This window comes from Mauremys reevesii, linkage group 14 (assembly GCF_016161935.1).
Source record: "Mauremys reevesii isolate NIE-2019 linkage group 14, ASM1616193v1, whole genome shotgun sequence".
Taxonomy (NCBI): Eukaryota; Metazoa; Chordata; order Testudines; family Geoemydidae; genus Mauremys; species Mauremys reevesii.
Genome location: NC_052636.1, coordinates 23,116,472 through 23,122,737, shown reverse-complemented (window position 1 = coordinate 23,122,737; position 6,266 = coordinate 23,116,472). Strand labels below are relative to the sequence as shown.

General features: G+C 52.5%; 2 non-coding genes across 2 annotated transcripts; both read right to left on the bottom strand.

The window, feature by feature from the left end:
• Window positions 1–801: 801 nt before the first annotated feature.
• TRNAV-AAC lies at window positions 802–873 on the bottom strand. Its single transcript has one exon. It is a non-coding gene; the product is annotated as a tRNA-Val (tRNA).
• A 4,456-nt stretch (window positions 874–5,329) lies between these two features.
• TRNAS-AGA lies at window positions 5,330–5,411 on the bottom strand. The gene has a single exon. It is a non-coding gene; the product is annotated as a tRNA-Ser (tRNA).
• Window positions 5,412–6,266: the final 855 nt, after the last annotated feature.

Below are 6,266 nucleotides of genomic sequence, written 5' to 3'. Positions count from 1 at the left end.
CAATCTAAACTTTACATCTTATTACGCTAGGCCGTAGTTTGGTTATGCCACAGGAAGGCTTAATGCTCGAGCTGCAGTGCATGCTGGGCAGGCTTAAGGCCGGGCTCCCCATGGCAGGAGAGAAGAAGACGACTTTGCTCACAGCCAGTGCCCTGCCCCCACTCTCAAGTCATTAATGGCTCCCCCAGATCAGCCAGAATGGAGCAGCGGTTTCACTCCATCAAGTCCACTTATGGCTTACAGGCAACTCCCAGACCCACCATGTCGGCCAGAAAGGAGCCCACTCAGCCTCGCGATTGCTGCTTTTCCTTCCCCCCAGAACCCCGCTTCTCCTGGGCTGCAAGGAGCCACCCCTGGGAAGCCAACAGGCAGGCACAGGGTTCTGCCTCCCAGCAGCCAACCGCACCTCCCCCGGCTTTGCAGAACAAATGGTGACGCTCTACTAACCCCATTTAGCCGCAATGATGTGCTTACTTTCTGCCCTGCCTTTCTCAGCTCGACTTTCCTCTTTTGCCCCATTCCTGCCTCACTTCCTCCTTTGGCAAGTCACGCAGAGGAGGCCAGCAGGAAGAGCTGGCCTCCACCGGCCAACCTCCCAGGGCAGAGGAGGCCAAGCCACAAGCCTCCAAAAGGTGACACGCCGCACTCCTCTAGGTTCTCCAGCCTGACACCAAGGTGCTTTCTCCACTGCTGTCAGCACCCTCTGTCATGCGGGGGTTGGAGTTATCCCAGGGACAGGCCAATAGGAGAAGGAGGAGGCCTTCCTGAACAGCAAGGGGATCTGGCAAAAGGAAGCCAGCATGTTTCTGCCTGGTTTTGAACCAGGGACTTTTGCATGTTAGGCAAATGCGATAACCACTACACTACAGAAACTCCATCTGCTTGGCTGTTGCTCACCCTGGCACAGACCGATGGACAAACCTGGAGAAAGTGGTGACAGTCCTTCAATAGGTCAGCTGGCAGAGCAGAGGACTGGAGCCGGCACTCAGGAAGTCGTCCTTATGTCGCCCTTGTGACTCCAGCTTGAGGGAGAGCTTCTTTTTCTTCCCCTTGCTGACAAAGAGCAAGAGAAGAATGAAAGGTCAGGGGGGCCAACTCGGTGCAGAAGCCCATGCTGTCTTTTCCTGCTGCATAGCCTGAAATGAGGGACTCGTGGCAGTTAAAGGCACTGCTGCACTTTCAGAAAACATCCCACCCGTGCACAAAGGGGGATAGACGAGCGTGTTAGTCTAGCACGCTCCCAGCTGAGCTACTTCAGCAGCTGCTCAGTTTCTTTTTGGCCTCCTGCTTTTCTGTCTGGGATGTTGTTGTCAGCTGTGGCACAGAAAAAGGACGTCATTGTGAGCGGCCCATGCAGACAAGATTCACTTTTGCCTTCCTTGCTCGGCTTTACTTGCTTCCTCGCCCTATTCCTGCCTTAGTTCCTGGGTTACCTGAAGGAAACGGGGAGCCAGCAGTACCAGGAGGAAGTTGGGCAGCTAGACCCTGGTGGCAAAAGTCCTGCCGCCACTTGCCACCCCACTCTCTTCTCCCAGCGTCACATATTGGCCACCAGGGACTTGGGGCCCAGCAGCGCAATGGAAGGCAGTGGACAGAGCCACCCTCGCCTTGAAGCTCCGGCTCATTAAACCACATCTTCAGTCACTGATGGCCAATGAGAGACCGACACCGCTTGCTATTTTAGCACTTGGAAATGCCATTGGTCAGTCATTGGATCTCTGTAATGCTGTTACAGAACAAATGAACATAGAATCTCAGTGTGACATTCTATACCTTTCGGGGAGCGGCTGTAACCCCCATAATCATCGTGATCTTACATATAGAGCATGACTTGTAAGGTATCAGGGAAAGGATATGATCGGCTGAAAGTCACTTCTCTACCCATAGATGTAGACCACTCATGCATATGAAGTCATGAGAATTGTGCAGTGTGGTTGTCACTGTGCTGCAAGGTGGGGGAGTCAGCCAAATATTAGCTCCCTAGTGGCAACAGCAAGGAAAATAACCAACACCCGGACAGGGTGTCAAACAACCCATCGACAGCCATTGTCCAGCAAGGGAGCTACAATGCAATGACTCACCTGCATGAGGACACCCCAGGGGAATTGCTCAGACTTGCTTGGAGAGACGCAGTGATGCTCACCTGACTCTGAAGGGGGGGGCAAAGCCATGAGGGAAGAAAGGACATGATAAAAGGAGAGACATTTGCTAGGCTTTATCTCGCTCTGTCACCTACATCTACAGACACCCCCACACCAAGCAACTGAAGCGCTGATGAAAGGGGAGAGCCTGGCTGAAAAGCCACCAGCCAGCCTGTGGTGAGAAGCATCTGAGTTTGCAAGGGTACTGAAAGGGTTAAGATCAGCTTTGAAATGCCATTGGCCAATCTTTGGATCTCTTTAATGCTGTGCTTCAGTTCATGGGGGAAAGGCGAGAGAAGCGACCTTTGAACAAAGGGCCTGGGGTTAACATCCTAACGCTGTCTGTCTCCGACTGTAACACTATTTAATACCGGCCCACCCTGTGCTGGTGAGTGCTCCATTTCTAGATGTTAGTACATTTCACTTACTGTCAAAATAAAAAAGTTTCTATATGCTTAAAGAAAATGCATTTGTTTTATTTGCTTATATATGGCATGAATAAATACAGGTTTACAGAACCTAGCCTGCAAATTTATCATCTTATATGACAGAGAGAATCATGCATCGAAATTGTGCGTCAAAATCATGAGCTGAGCTACAAATGCAATAAAAATAAGATATTCAAAATTTTAACATATGGGGGGGCACCGAAGACATGTCTTGCCTGGGACTCCACTTGGTCTAGGGGAGGCCCTGTCAGGGAGAACAGGAGTTAGTCTCACACGCCTATTTCCAGGCTGTAATCTGTGGGCTGGAACAGGCCCTGGATTGAGGGGGTGGCTGCAGGGTTTGCAGCGCTCTGATGTCTCAGACAATGTGTCTCTCCCAAAGCCTCAGATCTGTGTCCCCCGAAGGCTCCTGCGCTGCCTCCGCTCCTCTCACAGTCTACAGCAAGGAGCAGCAGCAAGGGTCAGGGATGAGCCATAGGGCACTAGGTGGGTGGCCAAGGCTTCAGGAGCCCAGAGCGTTTGCCTGTCTGGGCATTTTGGCTGAGACCTCAGGGACACATTGTGAGGCAGAATCCCAGGCATCTTATGAAAGGAGCATAAGGATGTAAGGACATACGACGGCCAGACTGGGTCCATCTAGCCCAGTATCCTGTCTTCCCATAGCGGCCAAAGCCAGGTGCCCCAGAGGGAATGAACAGAACAGGGAATCACCAAGTGATCCATCCCCTGTCGCCTATTCCCAGCTCCTGGCCAACAGAGACTAGGGACACCATCCCTGCCCATCCTGGCTCAGAGCATGTCCTCCATGAAGCGATTTAGCTCTTTTTTTAAAACCCTGTTATAGTCTTGGCCTTCACAACCTCCTCTGGCAAGGAGTTCCACAGGTTGACTGTGCGTTGTGTGAAAAAATACTTCCTTTTGTTTGTTTTAAATGGGCTGCCTATTAATTTCATTTGGTGACCCCTAGTTCTTGTGTTATGAGAAGGAATAAGTAACACTCCTTATTTACTTTCCCCACACCAGTCATGATTTTATAGCCCTCTAGCATATTTCCCCCTAGTCAGCTTTTCTCCAAGCTGAAAAGTCCCAGTCTTATTATTCTCTCCTCATATGGCAGACACTCCATACCCGTTTCTGAACCTTTTCCAATTCCAATACATCTTTTTAAAGATGGAGCGACCATATCTGCATGCAGTATTCAAGATATGGGCGTACCATGGATTTATACAGTGGCAATAAGATTTTCTCTCTTATTCTCTATCCCTTTCTTAATGATTCCCAACATTCTGTTCGCTTTTTGCCTGCCACTGCCCATTGAGTGGATGTTTGCAGAGAACTATCCACAGTGACTCCAAGATCTCTCACTTGAGTTGGAACAGCTATTTTACATCCCATCGTTTTCTATGTAGAGTTGGGATTATGTTTGCCAATGTGCATCACTTTGCATTTATCAACATTGAATTTCATCTGCCGTTTTGTTGCCCTTTCACCTAGTTTTGTGAAATCTCTTTTTAGCTCCTCCCAGTCTGCTTTGGACTTAACTATCCTCTGTAGTTTTGGAGCATCCGCACATTTTGTCACCTCACTGTTCAGCAGATCGTTTATGAAGATGTTGACTAGTCCCAGTACAGACACCACTAGTTACCTGCTTGCATCCTGAAAACTGTCCATTTATTCCTACCCTTTGTTTCCTGGCTTTTAACCAGTTATTGATCCATGTGAGGACCTTCCAGTAGTGAAAATAAGCTGGTACATTCCGGTATGGGGTACTGGCAAGAGCGGGTACGCTGTGCCAGCCCGGCCCGGCTTCCCCAGGCTGGTGATTTAAAGGGCCCAGGGCTCTCTGCAGCCTCCCAAGCCCCCCTGGCGGAGCCCCGGGGAGCAAATCACTGCCCTGGAACGCTGCTCTCTCCCGCGCTACCAACACAGAGCAGGGGCGGCGGGAGCTTCCTTACAGTGGGGGGGTCACTATTGTCTGAACTGTGGCACTCCCATGAAAACCCTTCCCCAAGGACCCACACTCACACCACCTCTTCCCCCGAGGCCACACCCACAGAATGCCTCTCCCCCCCCAAGACTCCCCCTTTCCCCCCTCCATCATTTGTCCTAATAGCCAGTTAAGAGTGGTGGGGCCACGGCCCTCTAAACCCCCTGTTCCACCACCCCTGACACAGAGCTAAGCAGCAGCAGTGTGTGTGTGCGTGTGACAGAGGCTGCTGTGCTGAGCTGAGCCAGTGAGGGAAGCGGGGACTGATGTTGGGGCTGCCCCCTCCCCCAGCCTCAGGCCTGGTTGCTTGCAGCAGCTGTCTGAACATAGAGACAGTGTGCGACACACTCCCTCTCTCCACACACACACTCCCTCTCCCCACACACACACACACAGTCTCTACCCCGCCACGCACACTGCAGTTGAAAAGCAGCTGGCAATCTAGTAAGATGCCCATGGAACGGTGGGATAGAGAAACCTGCATCATGTGATGCTGTACCGGCCCATGAGGCATTGCAAACCCTTCCCAAAACACCCTGCAGCCAGTTGCACAGCTACCCACAGTGCACTGCTCTCTGTGGCCATCCAAGATTCTAGCGTGGATGTGCTCTGGTGACACAAGGGGCATAGTGTGGACATGCAACAGCTGTTTAATTAAAACACTTTAAAGCCGCATTACCCAATAGTGTAGACACAGCTTGAGAGTGAGACAAGACCCAGCTCCCTTGAAACTAAAGAACCACAACTTTCTCCGTAGTTGGCAGGATTTGAACCTGCACAGGGAGACCCCAATGGATTTCTAGTCCACCACCTTAACCACTCAGCCACAACTACTTGGTTGAGATGGGTCTCTCACTGCACTCTAGTTCTGTTCTCACTGAGTGATCAATTCCAGTTGTTTCCTCAGACCAGCTCCCCCAGCACACACACTGCTGTGCCCTTGGGTAAGTGTGTCCATGGCTGAACTGCAAGAATTCCTGTTCATTTCCCTTCTGGCTGGAGCATGAGGAGAGTGTGTTTGTGCTCAATGATGTTGCTGTAGATTGTTGTCCATTTCCTGCCTTGATCATTCAGACAGTCCCTTTCCTGCCATATCCCCAGCACATCAGTGATTGCAATAGCAGGGGGCAGATTTTCTCTGGGGCACTGAGATTTGTCATGGGGTTGGTGGCTCCTTTCTTTCCTCACCCTGGAGTAAACTCAGCTTTTAATTCCATCCTTGGTGTTTCAAGGAATAACAACAGACGACCGAGGAAAGAGGTGGACAGGGCGGGTCTCAGGGAGGGGCAGAGAGGTGGGGTGGGCAGGGCGGGTCTCAGGGGAGGGGTAGAGAGGTGGGGCGGTGGGCAGGGCGGGTCTCAGGGGAGGGTAGAGAGGTGGGGCGGTGGGCAGGGCGGGTCTCAGGGGATGGGTAAAGAGGTGGGGGCGGTGGGCAGGGCGGGTCTCAGGGAGGGCAGAGAGGTGGGGTGGTGGGCAGGGCAGGTCTCAGGAGGGGTAGAGAGGTGGGGGCTGTGGGCAGGGTGGGTCTCAGGGAGGGGCAGAGAGGTGGGGGCAGCAGGCAGGGCGGGTCTCAGGAGGGGCAGAGAGGTGGGGGCGATGGGCAGGGCGGGTCTCCGGGGGGGGGCCGAGAGGGGGGGGCGGGGGGCGGGGAGGGTCTCAGGGAGGAGCAGAGAGGTGGGGCGGTGGGCG